This window comes from Colias eurytheme, chromosome 12, assembly GCF_061535395.1.
Source record: "Colias eurytheme isolate Ceu_HAF_F1 chromosome 12, ilColEury1 Martin Lab GWU primary, whole genome shotgun sequence".
Lineage (NCBI taxonomy): Eukaryota > Metazoa > Arthropoda > Insecta > Lepidoptera > Pieridae > Colias > Colias eurytheme.
In genome coordinates, this window is record NC_142991.1 from 2,606,615 (window position 1) to 2,627,835 (window position 21,221).

Below are 21,221 nucleotides of genomic sequence, written 5' to 3' on the forward strand. Positions count from 1 at the left end.
TAAAAATGAATCGCAAAATGTGTTGGTAAGCGCATAACTCGAGAACGGCTGAACCGATTTCGATAATTCTTTTTTTATTATATTCCTTGAAGTACGAGGATGGTTCTTATGTAGAGAAAACGTAAACATGTACCACGGGCGAAGCCGGGGCGGACCGCTAGTATTTGATATATATAGATCCTTGAAAGCTTTTTAATAAAATACACGACTTTTTGAAATATTAATTTATTGACACGCTTTATGGGAAAAATAGCACATGGTACTTACCTCTTTAATCCTGTTATATGAGTATTTATGACATACATGGAGAGTCAGGGCGGCTAGCTAGTAAATAACCGACCACGTGCCAAACAAAAAATTAAAAATAAAATGTCATAACGTTGATTAAGTCCTTCATCAATAAAGTGATAAGATAATTGTACACTGCGATATTTCTCGACCTAAAATATGGCACATAGCACCATTAAATCAAACTCGAATTATAAATAGACGAGACCTATCAATCTTTTCAATAGATTGAAGCAATAATTTATAGTAAAAACTGGATAATTCGTGAATAGCAGTACAATGGTGTAAGGGTGCATTCTCACTGGTCTACAGAGCTTTTATTTACTGAAGTTTAATATGAAGCTAAAATGTATAATAATAAAATTATAATATGTACATATAAAGGTATTTAATATTTGTTCTATTATTTAAAGTAGGTACGACTTGATGATTCTCACCTCTCTTGAGCCAGAGAAAAAACTTGTAGCTAAGATCAATGGTCAGAACTTTGGAATTTTTTAATTTTTCTGCGAATTATCCATATCAGCTCTCCAGCCTCCACATATCCAAATCAACGAAAGAAGACATCGTGTCGATAACGGCATGATTAAAAGAGCAGCCATTTTCCAGCGTGGAGAAATAGCCTGAATTCTCGCAGGAGCCCGTACGTGTCCCTGTAGAAGAAACAAATACGTGTAAATGATTATGATGTTGATATTAAGTTTTTAGCCTTCACTAAATATGATAATACGACAAAATAAGATATTATGGGAAGTATTAAAAAATCAGCGTGCGTCGAGTGTGTGCCAAGCACACGTGTCAGAAGTAAAACTTCTTTGGCAAGATTCACAATTAAAAACCCATGGAGGGTTGTCGCGTAAAAACCACAGGACAGTTCTTTGGCATATTATGATAATACAGTTACATATTTTGTAAAATTAAATTGTAATACTGACATGATTAAAGAGAGGAACTATGGAGTTTCTTGCCGGTTCTTCTCCATAGATACTGCTTTCTGAATCGGTGGTAAATGTTAAATATATGTTATGACGTTTCAAAAGTGCTTCTCGAAGAAGTCTAATTGAATAAATAAATGTTTGAGTTTGAGTTTCGATTCAAAGATACTTAAATCCTCGTCTTACTCCATGATACTACGGCATTACACACAACGCGCCTAAAGAAGTTTCACTTCAAAAACTCATAAATCCATAAACTACTATGTAATTCTATAGCGAGTGGTCACTCAGTGTACACGCAGCATAAAGTCTATCTATCAATACACTGACAGCTAAATTACTGACGGGCGGTTAGCATAAGACCAGATTCCTAGAAAGGAACAGTTCTTAAGTTGTTCATGAGAAATGTAGGAGCAGCCAAATTATTCAAGTTTTTCTCCCACACTTTGACAGTATGTCTCCTCGATGATTGTCAGACGATATTTTATTAATTCCGCACAAGAAGTAACGATAAGAAGTTAGTATAGCAACTAATGTATGGTTTTTTAATTCTACGGATAGCTCCCGTTGATTTTTATAAGAACTTGCATTCATTATAAAAGTTATGGCATTAGCTTCTAATTGGCCAATTGGCTTGGTCTGCAACTATTATTGAGGCAATAAACATTGAAACTTATATGTACTTATATACTTTCTGTTTTTTCAGAAGAATGAGAAAATACTACCTAAATCTATTCAAGTTCATCATAATTTAAAAGCAAGTAACTATTATAGTCCTCGAGTTGAATATTGAACAAGTCATCAAAAATGTATTACCAAAATGAAGGAATACATTCATTAGAGTAATTAAAAGTGAAGTTTTTACTAAATAATTGTTTGATAGTTGGAAAGCACTTTACTTCTGTGTTATTTTTATTTTTTTATTGGTATTCAAGCCGTGAAGCGAATTAGGTCAGGTCTAGTGAATGTAATTAGTTACCATGTAATTTGTGAAAAAATGAATAAATTCTGGTACCTATTTCAATAATCAATTGACTCGACTTTATTGTTTCTTAATCAATATATGTATTTTATTTAAATTGTCGTTCATATAACATAATATTAGAGTTCTTAACAAATATTTTTTTGATCAATCATCTGTTCATGCTTTAAATACTTAGGTACTACATATTTGTGAATTTAGAGTTGGTTGAGTTTTACAATTGAAAAATATAATATTATAGTAACCTTCATCGACAGAAGGCGGTAATTATATTACTGACGTTTTCTGGTTCCTGAGACTGTTAAGTAATTTATCTATTAAAAAATTACACATTGGTTATATATTTAGAATCACCAATAGCTTAGAACGTTGTGAATACATTACTTTCATCTACTGCATATACGGTACTTCAGTAACAGCATTGACCATAGTAAATTTTCTCAATCATAACGACCAACCTATATCTCCTTAAAACAATTACCAATCAAACCACGTATTCAGTACAAATTCCTCAAGCAAATATACAAGATAAAACCAGTTTCCGACAGGCGTTCGTTAAAAAATGTGAACAATCAAGTCGAAATCAGTATATATGTCAATACCATGGGAACAGGTCGACTGCAACAACCGTTCCATGAAGTTGTCATATAAATAGTAAACCTACTTTCGATATCAACCATTCGATAATTGTTTACTGAGAAGAGATGTCAGCATATCCTTCTGGGAAGCTGCGTATTTTTAACGTAACCCGTTGGATTACAATTATTTACCTTCTTATAGGAACATTATCTTTATGTGTTAAAAAAGTTATTGCTAATTCTGAGACCGTTTTTCATGTTATTAATGACTTAAAAATAAGAATAGTATTTCAAGCAATAAATGCAATTAATTACTCTGTATCGCTAGATAATATAAAGAAAGCAGAGGGCAATTAGATCATTTTATAGATGTTATTGATATATTTTTTAATATGATAGTTGTATCTATCCAAATAGAAGATGATTTAAATCAAATTAACGTATAATTCCAATTTTATAATAATATGGATCCAAAAATCAGCTCGACCGTTTGATTACGCAGAAACAGAGTTAAAATAAAAGCAAAAAAATTCGATTTCCGAGTGAATCATCGTCGAAACGAGGGTTTAAAGCGAAATTCACTGCTCTGTAATAATGGATAGTGAAACCGAACACTATGGCCGGTTTCTTGTTACCCCTACAGCCATGGGGCATGTCAATCCCACAATTGGCTTTATTTTATTTGTGTACGGGGTCTGCGCAAGTTTTTACGCGGGGTGGTTTTAGACGTAGCCAGTAAATAATACAATTTAAAGATTGACTCAAAAATTCTGATGATGTTTTACTCTTTTTTTTAGCAAGAATTATATTAAGAAACTTTAGGTGGAAAATAATGACAAATCATGTGAATGGAAATGGGAATCGAGTAGCAAACAGAAACGCTTTAATTTTAAAATGTAATTAATACTTACACTCTTAAACTTTTTATTCGAATATATTTCACTAAAGTTTGAATATTATTCCTGCCTTTTTCATCATTTTAATAATAATAATGTTACATAATCTGTTGGAACAAACTATCAAAACAAGACCTCAAAGAAAGTCCTGAATAGGCTCTGCAATTATTTCAATGAGCATTGAATTGCTTGGAACAATTGCCTTACTAGATACAAGCAAAGATACGACGAATAGATGTGTTTAGTCCCGGCACCTTCACACCGCGCAAATATGTTGTCGCAAGGGATTCTTTGTATTTTTTACTGGCTGAGGTGTCACCTGATTAAGTTCCTCTGAGCTTCACTTGATATTTAAATTACAACGTGGAATGTTCCAGAACAATCTAGGTGTTTCCATCGATGAGGAAAATTGGTATTTGCTAGTTAGGGATTAAGATTGAGCGACTTGCGTGACAGGCAATTTTAGTGCGATGCTTTATTAGATGTGTAGTGATAATTTTGCTTATTAAGTAACTCTTTATCATTGAGATATACATATGGAGACGACACCGCCTACATCACTTATGTTCCGCTCAACATACGCCATATATGGCGTAACTGCACGCTCATTTTTTATTTGTTTTAAAGTGAAACGCATCAAATATGCCTTCGTGTGTGTTACGATATTGCACAAATAATACGGAAAACTGCAAAGTACAAAAAAGGAATAACTTTCATCGGTCAACATACGCCATATGGCGTAACTGCACGCTCATTTTTTATTTGTTTTAAAGTGAAACGCATCAAATATGCCTTCGTGTGTGTTACGATATTGCACAAATAATACGGAAAAGTGCAAGTACAAAAAAGGAATAACTTTCATCGGTAAGTACCTAACTAGATAATAATTTTTAAAACTTAGTTAGAGCAAAAAAATGGCGCACAGATTTTGTTCGTGGTGTCTCCTCCATACGTAGTAATATTATCTCAATGCTCTTTAGATGTATTATGTTCGGAAAATTTTCAGAGCAGAAATAAAGTGGCTAATATCAATTACTACTGAAATAAAATTGTAGCTATTTATTTTAAGAAGAGCTTGTCGATAAAATTGATGTGTATCCAAATGACAAAAAAGAAAATTAATGTCAAATGTTCATTAAATCCATACTAATATCATAAATGCGAAAGTAACTCTGTCTGTCTGTCTGTTACTCAATCACGCCTAAACTACTGAACCAATTTTCATGAAATTTGGTATGGAGATATTTTGATACCCGGGAAAGGACATAGGCTACTTTTTATCCCGGGAAAATGACGCAATCCCGGAAATCCCACGGGAACGGGAACTATGCGGGTTGTTCTTTGAATGCGCGGGCGAAGCCGCGGGCGGAAATCTAGTATAACATATAATTCAAATTTTGTTTCGTTATTTACAAAATTAATTTATAAAATTATCTCCAACAGTAGCTATGTACTAAAATTACAGATACATAGATGAAGATAATATAGATTTGAAATAACCGAGTGAGAAAATACATTGAATTTGCCGGCAGGCTTTGATTGAAAACCGAAAGGTGTGCGCTACTCTGAGATAGGATTACTTTGTATCTAGTAGGTATAGGTATTGAGGGCAGTTACCATGAATTCGAACTCAATATGTTATGCAAAAAAATTGTGAGATGAACTATTTCTGATGAACTATTAGGTACACACGTAAATGTTCACTTCATTTATTTACCTGGAATCAGCAATCTAGACCTTCCTTTGTACAATTGTGTCCCTAAGGATAAAGAAGACATCCCAGAAAAAACTCATAGGGTTGGTAAATTCTTGATAAGACAAGAAAATAGATTAACGATTATCTTTACATTGATATTTTCTTCTAACACTATAAAACCAATTACAAAATTTGAAAGGTGACAGCCCTGACAAGATTAAACACAATATTTGCTCAATACAATATAGTTAGAAGGAATCGGTTGATAAAGTTAACAATTACCCAGTTGGCCTTTATCACGGCTCGGTAAATTTGAATAAAACGTGAAGTTGCGGTCGGTAATCCGATACGACCGTATTCTGGTCGTGCCGCAACATCTAAAGGTACTTTATAATGGCCACTTGGTTATATTGTAACGATTATTAATATACTGCCCTTTTAGATTTAACCCGAGAGTCATATGAAGCTTTTCTGTCTTTGGTTCGTGGTTTTGGAAAGTTCCTTATCTTGGTGAGTATGCATTTCTCTCTATATATTTCTCTGATTGGTTTTATTCATATGCAAGTAGATATAGAGCCTTATTTTTGTCAACATTTTAATATTTTCTTTGGTTATTCATTTTGCCACAGGACTTCGCGGAGGGAGCTAGTTATCTAGATTTTCAGTTGTTTTTCACCTGTGTTTGAAAGCAAAACATTAGTTGTAGGTAACATTCTCATGCTAAGAATTCCAGAAAATCTGCAACATTTTTAAAATTGTTTAGTAGTACCAGGAAATTTAATTATAATGCATATTTTAAGTTTTTAATTTCATCGCAAACTTTTCCATAAAAATGAGTGAAAAGTATGACATTATAATTTTTCAAACCCCGACATAAATGAATATGTATATGTGTTTCTCTATGTCTGTCTGTGACATCTTCGTTCGCAAACAACTAAAGCGTGTTTCTGTATGTGTGCGTGTATTCTGTTTGCGTGTCTATTTCATCCTAGGTCACAAAAGCGACTATAGTATAATTGCAGTTTAGATTTCCAAAATATTAGGTACTAGCTGTGCTCCGCGGTTTTACCCACAATGCTCCGCTCTTGTTGGTCTTAGCGAGATGATATATAGCCTTCCTCGATAAATGGTTTTGTAGTTGTGGACCTGTAGTTCCCGAGATTAGCGCGTTCAAACAAACAAACAAACTCTTTAGCTTTATAATATTAGTACCTATAGATTGTATATGTATTGTATATTGGTCTGTAGTAAAATTTATAAACAAGCAGTACCAGGTAACATTTCTGTTTTCTGGAGTAAATTTGCATCATTTATAATCGTTTCTTGGACACAAACGTGTGGTCTATGAATGAGGCTCATTTAAAAAATACTTTCAAAAATAATATTTTCAAAACATAATTCCGCGTAAACGTCGAATTACTTGTAATTAACAAAAAAGGTGTCATTTGTAAGAAATATACATTTTCCTGGCCGGTTTGAATGCAAATTATGAATTCCTTCTGTACTTTAACCGCTAATTTGCTGTTATGAGACCACATTGTTCTATAAAAGGAAAGTAGAATGACAAAGTTTATACGATCATTTTGTGTCATAAAAAATAATGAATTTTGCTTTTTATAAAAATGTGCATGTAATGTTCCGAGTTCGCAATCGAGCTTTATTTATTGTGCTGAATCTGAAATATGCAAATTCTGAAATAAGAGCAATATCTATGTCCTATTTTGTGGATGCCCACTTTCAAATACTCCGTCTCGTATACCACGAGAATAAAAGTATTTAGAATCCCCTTAATTAAATCATTATTATTATGTAATTGTAAAGGTAGTTGTGTCATAAAATGTAAGAAAGGTATATAGTACTATTCGTTCAATCTTCTTCTTCGCCTTTTGTTCTGTTCTTGATTCCTTGGTGAATGAACTTATATCTATGGAATATTATTATCAGTAAAAAATGATAAAAGGATACAGGAATCTCAACTTTGATCTTCATTTGACACAATTCAGTTGGAAATTGTGTAAATTACTATCGAATTTACTGTCGAGCCTAATATATCTCCTTCTACTATAGCTACCACATACCTACACATATTAATCGAAATGTCCTGAACTACCCCTGGAGACCGATCAAAAGGTATTTCTATTAGGGCACAGGAGACTGATCATCTACTGAACTGTAAACAAAATTATTCACTGAAACATATTAAATACATAATATGTCCCATACAAATATACCGTGAAAACTTTTTCACCTTGCAAGTCGAAGTCATAAAAAGAAACATTAAAAATGTAACAGTATAAACGTTTATAGTAAGGGTCCTCATTTCTTTTTAATTGGGTCAAAAATTATTTAATCATACCTGTGTAGTGTATAATTATGTTATTTATTCGATCATATTTAACACGATTTTAATGTACCATCACTCATTTGTACTACATTTAGTATGGCATTTCACGCATATCCGAATGTCATGTTTTTATAATGTGTGGCAATCTCCTACGATATTATTATGTTAAATGAATTATTAAATAATTATGTTACACGCTGAAACTATGTTGCTATGCAATGTAAAGAGTAAAGAAAAATGAATGTACATCGTAACAACGAAACATATTTAACATTATGATTTTAAATTTATTTAGATTTTCATGATTCCAAAACTTATCAACTTAAAAACTTATCAACTTACAAAGTGATGAGTGATGTCATAATATACGCAAAAATTCTTCTCGGGGACCTGAATACATAAAAGACTCTAACAGTAAATTTTCTTTGTACCAAAATATCTTCTACGTAACTTAATTGACTAGATAATAACGAACTAAGACAAAATTTATAAATTATAGAATAGAATAGAAAACACTTTATTGTACAATACACACAAAAACAACATTTACAGAAACGATAGGTAACTTAAAATAAATGTACAATTTAACGGCCTTATCGCTTAAAAGCGATTTCTTCCAGACAACCTTGGGATATAGGAAAAATAAATGATAGTTACGAGCTTATAAAATTATTGAGATCAAGCCTCTATTACATTTTATAAGACCATCCCTTTCCTACAAAAAAGCGACAATGAATACCTGCGGTCAAACCCTTGTATCAATCTAATCCACCAACAATTTCATAACGTGTACGCTAAATCGAAAACCACAGCTGTATTAAGGGCTATTAAGCGTTATTCTTGTCAGAGCGTGTTTTATACGCGATCTCTGTTAAAACGCATCGTCTTACCGCTAAATGGTTACTCAGAAACGATTGTACTAGACGCAAAAAGGATCAACGATTTAAGAATAACTCTGGTGCTGTGGGATTCATCAAAAATCGATTACATACAACAAATTGCAGTTTAACAACCGACTGCGGCGTTTGCTTTGTTTTGCGTTGTGTTAGCCGAGTTAATAGTTCGACTCGGCAAAAATATCATTTGAGAGCGTGCACATTTTTGTTTTGTTTCAATAGTCGTTAAAATTCGATAATGTTGTGTTCTATGTATTGATCAAAATATAGGTGTATGCCAAATTAAATTGCAATTTGTTGTTGCATGCGTATAAAAATGTTCTTCAATAATATTACAGTAATTGTTCAATTTATAGGAAACTAGCTTTCCGCCCGCGGTTACGCCCGCGCAGCCAAAGGATGACACCGTGGGGTTTCCGGGATAAAACCTATCCAATGTTTACTAAAATTTTATCCAAATCGGTTCAGTAGTTGAGCTCACTGATTATACAGGGTTGGTATGCTAAGCCCAATTGTGGTTATAGTCTTGCAAACGCTGAGTACGTAAAAAAATATTTATAAAATTCCTAACGCATTTTTTTTTCAAATAGATGAATTCTTAAAACTCTATGTGTAGACCCCTAACAAGCAACCCGCCCAACTCTGCCACCCGTACTTGAGCTATCTTTTAAGATTATGTTTTCATTGATAAAATGCTCACATTATCGAAGTGGTATATGGTGGCTGCGCGAAGTTAGAGAAGAAAACATGGATTTTAAGGAAAAATTTTGACGTAATTTTATTGTTTAAGTATTTTTTACGTCATCAGTGTATGCAAAACTACAAGTCCCTTCGCGCTTAGTATACCGATAGTGGGACATCCTGTATAGTAATTATATAATATACATCCAAACAATTTAAAATAAACATTAAAAAAATATAATATAAGTCTTATAAATGTAAAAAAAAAACTAATAATACAGGAGCTATCCTTTTAGAATAAGGTACTATAACTAGGAAGACACAGTCAGACTTGTACTATCTAGTATTATTATATTGTTGTACCTGTAAGTATCGAAACCAGCCTAACAGCATACCTAGAGATAAATTATTAGTATCAATATAAAACAATAACTTATAAAACAACATTTCATTGAACGATAATGATAATAATTTAAATAATTATAGTAATTTAAATAGCTGTTACAACAAGATCATAAATACAAGTTTGACTAATTTTATTGTATCTTTTAACAAAAAGCGTAATTATAATAATTAGTAAACCAAATATTGGGGTAGGGTAGCCAATCTTTAAAATTTACGGGATGTGCAACAACGCTGTTTATGAAAAATACACAAATCTTAACAACACATAAATTTAATAATGAACTTTATTTCTACTTTTTTTACAAAATTGTAAGAATCTGTAACTAATCTAAATCTTTACTAGCCGCTCGTCCCAACTCCACATGACATAATATTACCTCGTTGTAATAAATAAAGCTATGGACAAAAGCTAGTTAGTATTTTCATATTATAATATTATTCTGGTACAAATGCTACACGTCCAAATTGCATCAAAATCTGTTTAGGAGCTTAAACGTAATTAATAAACTTATATATTAAGCCATTCAACTTTTCGCAATTTTTGTTATTGAAACAGATTCTATAATTTTATACTTAGTGTTAGTTTGTTAGATAATGATCTTAAAAATCGATGAATACGCGTTTTCGCTGGCGCGTCATATAATTTGCAGAAACTGAAGCTTTGAGAGAGCTTAGAGCTTTTTGGCAGATATGAAATACGCTAGTGAAAATTACCAATGTAGCTAAAGTAACTTGCTTCAGATGGTAATAAATTAAATACCAAAATGGTCGAATTGAAAATATACATTATTTACGTACTCCTAGCAATGTATCTTAAAGACTTTATTACATCAACTCAACTCACCATCAACGTATAATATCATCGATCTTTCATTACAACCATATAAGAGCTTAATTATAATTAAGAATAATTTATTAAAAATACACGCGAACTGCGTAAATCGCCAGTGAAAACAGTCAAATCCGACCTGTATGTTAATTATCACACGTGTCACTTTAGAATGTCATAAAATTTGCACACAATGCGTCATAACGCCAGCATGTCCCATAAAGTGCGCGATATTTGGCCACCTTACGCTCGAATTTAATTGTTTGTCCAGTAATGAACGGGATCGATTACATTTAATGAAAATGTCACGTAGCATTTACCGCTAACGAAGTGCAATTATCAGTGTAATTAACAAGAGAATTCGATTATTGTGTGTGTGTTGTGTTTTTTGATAGTGCTACAATGAGTACTGATTTGAATACTGGTACCGAATCTATAAATACAAAATTGTGTGCGAAAGTAGATAATATTATGATATTTCGTAAATTAAAATAAATAAAAAATATTTTTTCTATGAATGTTCGTCTGTTTTACCGGGTAATGTCGAAGAATTCTGTTTGAAATAATTGGTAAAGACGGTAAGACTACGAGTGTACCAAGACCATAAAAATGAACAACCAAGGCTCTTAAGAAAATAGAAAATTAAAACGTTTGCAAAGTTAAACTCAAATGAGCTCCTAGGATTACACTAAATGATAAAGAAATCTTTTAACCAATACCGTTTCGGACAACATGGTCAAACAGATAAAAAATTCAATGTTCATATTATTATGTTTGTCAGCCAAACCGTGTGAATATTATGTATGAATCAAACTCCTTTTTTGAGGCGTTGATAAAGCACAATAAACATTTCTACACTTAAAAGTATAGATCCAAAATAAACATGAACGTATGTGGGCGACCCGTTTAAAATACAATAAAGTCACTACAACGTCTTGCCTATTCTATGTCTTACCAAACAATAGTTTGTCAAACATCCTGGTAGCAGTAAACAATACAATAAGCGAGATATAAATCTATTTCTGGACAATGAATGTGAATTAGATTATGATTAGAATAACGTAAGGTCAGATGCGCCGGCGCCGCGTGTCACTGTTCACTGTAATTATGCCATCAGCCGCAGTGGATTAATTGTTAGGATACACTCACACTGGAGTACAGCCCCTTCAACGTCTGATATCCTAGTATGATGTTTGCTCCTTTGTAAAGGTAAAAATTGGACATTGAATACTTATGAGTTCTTTAAAAAAGATTGTTCAACTAAAGAAAGACAACAAAAACCTTGTTCAGGAGTTAGATAAATATCATAGGGATCTAGAATACTATAAAATCTTGTATGATGTAGAAACAACTGAACTTAAGGAGAAGATAGACTCCTTAAGTCAAATGTTAACTGATGTGAACCAGAAATACTCTTCTGCCCAAATGCAAATTAACGAGCATATACAAGAGGCAGATTATCTTATTAAGTTGAGCAATGAGAATATGGAGCGTTTTGAGTCGCTGACTAATAAATATGTATGTCAGTGTTCAAACAGTGACAATGAGCAACCGTCGCCCCATAAGCCTGACTACACAGACATACATATTGTTAAACCCACTACCACAATTCCAACCAGTAATACTAAATACCTTTCAAAGCAGGAAATAATTGTGTTGTCAGATAATATTGGTCAGGGATTTGGCGCTATGCTCAACAACTTAGGGCTTAAAGTTACTAATGTTTGTACGCCTAACAGTTCATTTAAATATATAATCAAATCATTGGATCATTTCAGCTTTAATAAGAATAATATTGTAATTATATTATATGGGGACAGTTTAAATATAAATAATAAGGATATTGATGTAGGATTTAAAAAAATGTTAGATATTAGTAGTAAGACTAAATGTAAATTTATGTTGTGTACCTTGCCATACCTACCTGGTTTAACACAAGAACAAAATAGATTAATTCATAATATGAATTTAAAATTGTATAACCTAACAAATCATCATCGTGATGCATTTATTTACTTTGACATTAACTCATGTATTAAATCTTTTACTTTGACAAAGAATACAGTGTATCTGCCATATAGATATAAGCGTGAACTTGCTATGTTAATAGCAAATAATATTAACCAGTCTGGTACATGTTCGGTATCAGACCATCAATCTACTATAATTTTATGTAGTAGTAATTTTATACATCAACCTAGATTAAGTGTAGACAGACAATCTAGCCCTAAGCTAGATTTAAACTAGTATATAAGACAACAGCTAAGCAGTCTTTTTCCATTGTGCATCAAAATATTCAAGGCTTGGCTAGCAAATTGTTAGAAATAGAATTGTTTCTGAATGATAACAATATTAAAATATTTTGTGTAACAGAACATTGGCTTAAACAATGTCAGTCGTTAGTAAATATTGAAAATTACAAATTAAAAAGTATATACTTTAGGACACAGGCTATTCACGGAGGTTCTGTTATTTTTGTACATGATAGTGTAAAATGTAAAGAACGAACTGACATTGTTAGTCTTTCTGTAGAACGGACCATTGAACTGTCCTGTGTGGAGCTGGAGCGTTATATTATTGTTTGCGTTTATAGACCCCCTTCCAGTGACTATAATATGTTTGAGACAGTCATGGAAGAAATATTAAAGCGTCTAAGCAGGAGTAAAAAAAAAGTTATAGTATGTGGTGATTTTAATATTGATTTACTTTTACAAACACAAACGGCTACACGAATTGTTAATTTGTTTCAGTCATTTAATCTATATAAACTTTTTAACGAACCCACTCGAATTACACCTACTTCTGCAACTTGTATTGATAATATATACTGTGACTGCATCTGTTTAGAGAAAAATATTCTCAATACATTGACTTCGGATCACTGTGGCCAGAAAGTAGTTTTTGAATGGGATTGCATACCTACATTTAAAAGGATTAATGTTAGGCCTATAACTAAAAAAGGCATTAATAAATTTAGGAATAATATTAATAAAAACCTGCCCGTACTAAATGATCAATCCTATCCTAATAGTCCTTGTGAAATGTTTAAAAATCTTTTTAATTTAGTACATAAAGAATTTGAAAAAATATTTAAAGTTAAATCTTTAAATATTACCAAGGATTTACCATTTAGTAAATGGGCGACAGCTAGTATACATAGGTGCAGGAACATTCTTTATGAATTATATGGTATGAAGCAATATAATAAAGACCCATCTTTTCTTAGTTATGTTAGAAATTACTCAAAAATTTTTAAAAAAGTTTGTTTCACTGCAAAGCGTTTGTATATCAAAGAAAAAAATACGCGACTCTGATAATAAAGTTAAAACAGTTTGGTCAATTATTAATGGTGAAATGGGTAAAAGCAAATCAAGTAATACCATAAAACTTGTAAATAATGACAGGGTTATTGACAAAAGTGCTGATGTTGCGCTTGCTTTTGAAGAATTCTTCAGTAGTGTCCCTGCTACTATTACTAATAGTTTAAATTCGTCTTCAGCACTTGCAGAGACCTTTTTGAGGGACCATGTTGCGGAGTGCAGTACATTATTTGAATTACGACACGTAACTGCTAGTGATATTGTTACTGCCTTTAAGACGCTTAATCTTAAAAATACTTGTGATCTTTGGGGAATGTCCGTAAATTTAGTTAATAATATAATAGAAAATATTGCGAAAAATTTAGCTTCCATATTTAATAAGTGTTGTGACTATGGTACATTTCCTAATTTACTAAAGCTTAGTAAAGTTATACCTTTATTTAAGAAGGGCGATCAAGAAGACTGTAACAATTATAGACCTATCTCTATTTTACCAACATTAAGTAAGGTATTCGAGAAGTTAATATTAAACCAATTGAGTAGTCATTTTGCATCTAATAATTTACTGCACACCAAACAGTTTGGTTTCACAAAGGGGCGCTCAACCACAGATGCTGGAGTTGCACTTCTAACACATATATATAAGGCATGGGAAAACTCAAAAAATGCTCTAGGGATATTTTGTGACCTCTCCAAGGCATTTGACTGCGTTGAACATTGTACTTTGTTACGTAAACTTAATCACTATGGAATTAAAGGAAAAGCCCAGAACCTCATAGCGTCATACCTGCATGATAGGATACAGACTGTAGTTGTTAATGGAGAACGTTCTAGCGGTGCGTCAATTAACATATTGGTGTTCCACAGGGGTCAATTTTAGGTCCCTTCTTGTTCTTGGTATATATCAATGATCTTCCCTATTATTTGCAGGATAGGTGTGAAATAGTTCTGTTTGCAGATGATACCTCATTAATTTTTAATGTGGATAGGCATGACCCAAATGTTGACGAAGTGAACAGTGCTCTTTTACACATATCTGAATGGTTTACTGCCAATAATTTATTATTAAATGCCAAAAAAACCACTTGTGTTGAATTTTTACTTCCTAATGTAAAAAAGTTGAACAGAGATATTACCTTGAACGGGGAGGTATTGCATCCCACTGAGTCTACTGTATTTCTAGGGTTAACATTGGACGAGAAACTACAGTGGGGAGCCCATGTCAACACCGCTGCAGGTAAGCTCAGTTCTGCTGCATATGCAGTCCGAAAAATAAGGCATCTCACCGATGAAGATACGGCTAGATTGGTTTATTTCAGCTACTTTCATAGCATTATGTCCTATGGAATTCTACTGTGGGGCAGGGCTGCAGATATAGAAACTATATTTATCTTACAGAAAAGAGCCATTCGCTCTATATATAAGTTACGTGCTCGGGACTCACTAAGAGATCATTTTAAGAATACTGGTATCCTTACTGTACCATCACAGTATATATTTAATAATATTTTGCATGTACACAAAAGCTCTGACTTACACACAAGAGTAGGAGATAGACACGATTATGGCACAAGGAACAAGAATAGAATTGAAATGCCATTTTTCCGATTAGCTAAAGTTAAAAATTCATTTATGGGTCAAGGTATACGCTTATACAATAGAATTCCTCACAATATTAAAGAGTTTAGTAGTTCTAAATTTAAAACTTACATAAAAAATGTACTAGTTCAGAGAGCGTACTACAGTATTCAGGAATATATGGACGATAAAGACCCATGGAGGGTTGTCGCGTAAACACCACAGGACAGTTCTTTGGCATATTATGTAGTTAGGTAGATATAAGTTACATATTATGTAAATTTATTGACATTATTTAAAAGAGCAACTATGGAGTTTCTTGCCGATTCTTCTCCATAGATACTGCTTTCCGAATCGGTGGTAAATGTTAAAAATACTATGTAATGACGATTCGAAAGTGCTACTAAATAGTAGTCTAATTGAATAAATGAATGTTTGAGTTTGAGTTTGAGTTTATGTGTTATAATAAATGCGGATTCAGAATGTATATAGCAGCACTTGCAAATGATTTTTCAGTTACCATCAAAGTAAGAAGGAAAATAATATATCTGATTTTAATGTTAAAAGTTGATTTTCTTTATCACGACGAATAGCCTGTATAACTTTAGAGGTTTCAACTCAAATAAAATAAAAATGTAAAATAAAGCTACTTCTGTTCCCTTGGACTGTACAAAACTCGTATTTCTACTGCTCCTATCACCAAAAACCACAACATCTATACTATCAAATTTGAAATTCTTCTGGCAATAATTATATATTCTATATTTTTTCCTTCAGTGAGAGGTCCTCCTTCACTTCTCCGAAGTAAATTGGTATAATCCATTACGATGTTGTCGACCCCGCTCAAATTGCACAGGCTACGAGTCACACTAAATGTGTTTTATACGACGCTATTGAAATTAGTGCTACTTGCGCCTGCGACGACGCCTGTGTATCCTTTAGAAGGTGGAGAAGACATATACTATGGTATAGACGAGTACAGTTAGAGCTTTTGGATATCTGACTTTAGGAAGGAAAGCACAGAATCATTCTATATTCATATATTTCATTTTTATGGATGATATGGCAACAGTATTTTTGCAAGGTTTATTGTAGACCGAAGAAATATGTAAAATTGAGAATTGTACAACAATTTAAATAGAAGAACTTTGTACTGTGCCAAAGAAAAGACAATTAATAATAATTATGTATTCAATTGAGGAAAAGTCTGATTCTTGGACATTGTTATTGAATTTTAAATGACACTATTATACACCTTGATTTGATTAGTTTATTTTCATATTTTATTCATTTCTATGTTTCAAACTAGAATAACTCAATTTTGTTCATTGAAATCAAAAGATATATCAATGCGTCAATACATTGCAACAAGAAACGTACGCACTGTCATATTTTCAACAATACAAAACGAACTAGCCATTAAAACTTACTTAGATACTAGCGGTCCGCCCCGGCTTCGCCCGTGGTACATATGAAAAATAGATGTTGGCCGATTCTCAGACTTACCCGATATGCACAGAAAATTTCATGAGAATCGGTCCACCCGTTTCGGAGGAGTATGCAGACTAACATTGTGACACGAGAATTTTATATATAAGATTATAAAAAATCCCCAAAAATCAAGTAATTGCTACCGTCGAAACTAAAACAAAGACATTCTCAAGACGTTTAATGATACGGGTCCAAAATTGGGGTAATTTCGGCCCGTATAATAAAATTTGACCTGTCTTCCATGGGCCAAGTTAATTGACCTTCACTTGTAGGCCATTTGTCTTTTTATAACTTTAATACTTTATATATATTTTGAACTGTAACAGTAGGTAAAGTAACTGTGCAATTGAACTTTGTTTATAACTATTTTATTACGGGAATATAACTTGAATTACGTTCCCTAGTGACTTTGGCTAGCGGTTAAATATTATGTCTGTGCGGTGTGCCAAAGAGTAGAGTAACTATTTTAAAACTGTGCAATATTTTATAGATGACAGATTAAAAATGGTCCCTTTTTGTCACTGAACATATGTATTGCTCTTTGATTCTAACATTTGACAAAGTAAATAAAATATCGCTTGCAATAATAACTTTTCACATGTCTTTTACACCAGGAGAGACGTTTGGTATGGTAAGAAGTAGTATTTATCTAGTTATAATCATATTTATATGCTCTTCGGACGGTTAACATCGTCTTAAAGGGTAGGAACTACTTGTATCTAATATATTCTTGAATTAGGTTTTAACTTTTATTTTCATATTATTTGGGATAATCTAGTGTTTTACATCGATGAGTATAAATTAAAACAACAAAGCGTAGGGGCAAGCTCAATTGAGACTGATTGTGCTGTTATTTTGAAATGCACTAATTATTCTATTTTCAGAATGCACAATTGATGATAAGTAACCATGTGATTATTAATATAAAGATCTATTGCTGTTATGACATCGGACAAATGAAAATGTTTACGTTAAAAGTTGCATGCTAGGCTATAGTAGGTAAACCTTTTCGGCTATACAATTCTGCTATATTTTTTTTAAGTGAAAACTTCTTTAGCGGCGTTGGGTATAAAATCTTAAACTCGCGTCATTACACGTGGCGAAAAAGCGTAAGACGGATTTTTTTTAAAGCCCTTATATTCCATGCGTAAGACGGATACCATTCAAAAATATCAAACATGCTGAACGTATAATCAAGTTTTCACTTCTGCCGGCACTCCCGGAGTGCAACCCGTCTTTTTTGTTTTTTGAGATTTTCTCTGATATTAGGTAATTTTATTTTAATTTTGTTGTTCTCTTTTTTCCGATTGTTTTCTCCTTCTTTTCATCATTTATGGGAGGAATTTCTCTTAGCAAATTTGAAGACCTATACTGATATTTTTCAGGAGATTTTATAAATCCATGATATGCAAGATTCTGCTATACTGCGATTTATTTATTTTTTATTTAAGGAGTGTCCATTATTATTGGTTTTGAACAGACTCAATATTCGTGTACCTATAACTCTGGTCCTAACTCCTAACGCCAATCACTCAAGGAGACAATCACAATCGTAAAGATAGGCATGAAGTCGTCATAAAAACGTATACCAAGAATATTTGCATATTAAATCTATTCAAACTACAAGTTCGTTATTAAACCATTTAAATTCACTATATATAATTTATCCGAACGTTTATTCGTTCGTACAACGCATAAAATGTGACTTTGTCGCGTGATTTTCTGGTATTGCCATAAAATAAAGACAATATAAATTATAGTCTTTACATTGTATGAGTGTAAAGCATTTTCAATGTAATTTGAGATTAATTGCTGTATAAATCAAGCAATGTATCACGTTTACGAGTTTTCTTACAAAAGCGAATATGCTGATTACATAGTTATAATGATGGTTTTTTATATTACAATTTCTTCGCTCTCAGTTAGCTTTTGCAGGTGCTTTTAAGTAAATTTGTGAGTATTTGATAGTTATAAGTAGTTGCGTTAGTTTGGACTTTGAACATTGTGCATGATAATACACCTATAAGTAAGAATAAATGAATTTTGTATGTATTTGAATTAGTATTAAAATTTTCTCAGTTTGAGGAATGACATGGTTTGTTTAAATGTGTGTTTTTGAGCTTAATTTTTCATTTAAAGATTAATATTTTTTTTAAATAAGTGGTTTATCAGATAGCAAAAATAAATATAATCGAACACAATTTAGTACTTAACCAAGATTAAATTCCTTGTTTATGGAATAATAAAATATATATTTATTAGGTCCTAGTATCAGCAACCAGAAATTCTTGCAATTAGCATGTTAATGATCTAATAAACAAGCACTTAGTGCTTATCTAAAGCATTAAAGGAAGCTAATATGGTTCCATCTCCACTTTCCTCATAATAATATTAATTAAGATAACTGCTACAAACTTACTTTGTAATCTTTCTTATATATAAAATTCTCGTGTCACAATGTTAGTCTGCATACTCCTCCGAAACGGGTGGACCGATTCTCATGAAATTTTCTGTGCATATCGGGTAAGTCTGAGAATCGGCCAACATCTATTTTTCATATGTACCACGGGCGAAGCCGGGGCGGACCGCTAGTACGTATCTAATATTGTAAAGTGTTCCATGTCTGTGGTTCCATACTTCTTCATATAGTTTCGTAAACTAGTAAGTCCATATTATGGTACTTTTTAAGCTTGTTGGGTTATGTTGACATCTATATATATAAAACTCAAAGGTGACTGATATAGTGATCTATCAACGCACAGCCCAAACCACTGGACGTATCGGGATGAAATTTGGCATGCAGGTAGATGTTATGGTGGCAGTACACATGGGCCCAACGTGTTGGGCCAACGGGTTGGGCCAACGTGTAGAGAGCTACTTGGCGGTATGTTGGCTTCATTAGCCTAGTTGGCGCCAATATTGGCAGGCCAACCGAATGTTGTCGGTTTTTTGTGCACACATCAAAGGATCTTGGCGCGCTCCGCAAACAGCGTTCACACGTTGGTGTCTTGTTCAGTTTGTTGTTACGCGTCAGCGGAGACAGTATCGTTGCGCGTCAATGAAATTTACGTTTAACCATGTTCCAATAGCGATGGAGGCCCGAGGCGCCGATGTGGACAAGCAATGAGGTTTTACAATTCGTAGAATTGTATCGACATGAAGGAATAATTTGGAATCCACGGCATGAACTACACAAAAATAAAAACCAATCTCAATAAATCAGATGTTTTATTTTCTATTTATTATATTATTCTAGATGTTTTTCTTATCTCACTTTCATACAATGCGATAAAAAAAATATATTTATAAAAAGAGTAAAATAGTATTAAAAAGTTACTTGTTCTTAAAAATTAAATAACAATATACAATGAGCGTGGTTTTGATCAAATTGTGCTTTATTACATAAATAATATTATCATTTAATATAATAATATTATATAATCTTTAAAGTTTCGTTTTATAGGTACTTAAAATTAAATTAAGTGTAAAATGTACACATTTTAAACATTTGAAAAAATCTAAACATAATAATGTTTTATTTATACAGAAATAAAAAAGGACAATAGAGATTGGAAAATGGTATCATCGCAGACGGCAGAGTACATTCATTGTTATTGATGCGCATGTACGTAATAATTAAACGCACTGTATAAATAAATTGCCGCGGCTGCAAGAACTTCTACGGACTACGTCCATCCTTGAAGCGCCAATGCAGAATGATCTGTACGCCAATGTGTGAACAGGAATCTTGGACGTAGGCATCCGCTAAGAAAGGATTTCCCGAAATTCTTGCGGGAACGGGGAAACACGGGGATGCACGTACAAAGTCATGGGCGGAAGCTAGTCTAGGTATAAATTTCAATCGATGATCAAGATAAGGAGAACTTTCTCAATTGGATTGCATTATTTTTTTGGTTTTGTTACGTCAGCACTTTCGACTAGCTTTTTGCACGCGACTTCGACCGCATTGTCTAAAACTTAACATAATATAGTAAAGGTACCTCAAATAAATCCTTCTTGGAGATAAAAGAACAACACTATCCATCAGTGAAAAAATAATAAAACTCGGTTCAGTACTCTTAAAGTTTATCGCGAACAGATAGACTAACGAGAAAGATGACTGTTTTATAATACTTATGATTGATACTAATAAATCACATTTTAAATCCTGAAAAAGCTCTTCTATATATCAATTTTTTTTACTATTACTTCGCACGTACAGAGCAAGCAGAAACCTCATTTGCATACATAAGTTGCACCGGACGCAATTATATGCCACCCTATACTGAAGATGGTCACTAC

General features: G+C 32.7%; 1 protein-coding gene and 1 long non-coding RNA gene across 3 annotated transcripts in view; one reads left to right on the top strand and one right to left on the bottom strand.

Annotated features, from left to right (window-relative positions):
- Nucleotides 1–21,221, bottom strand: part of LOC149903833 (uncharacterized) — a 196,154-nt gene that overhangs the window by 74,820 nt on the left and 100,113 nt on the right. Inside the window, exon 1 of one of the 2 annotated variants that reach the window (XR_016457361.1) lies at nt 726–840. The exons of the other annotated variant lie outside the window; for it this stretch is intronic. The gene's annotated coding sequence lies outside the window, so the exon portion shown is untranslated. Of the gene's footprint in view, nt 1–725; nt 841–21,221 lie in introns of those variants that run through there. 2 annotated transcript variants of the gene reach the window in all.
- On the top strand, nt 19,739–20,138 carry LOC149903836 (uncharacterized). Its single transcript, XR_016457345.1, has 2 exons — nt 19,739–19,922; nt 20,024–20,138. It is a non-coding gene; the product is annotated as an uncharacterized LOC149903836 (long non-coding RNA).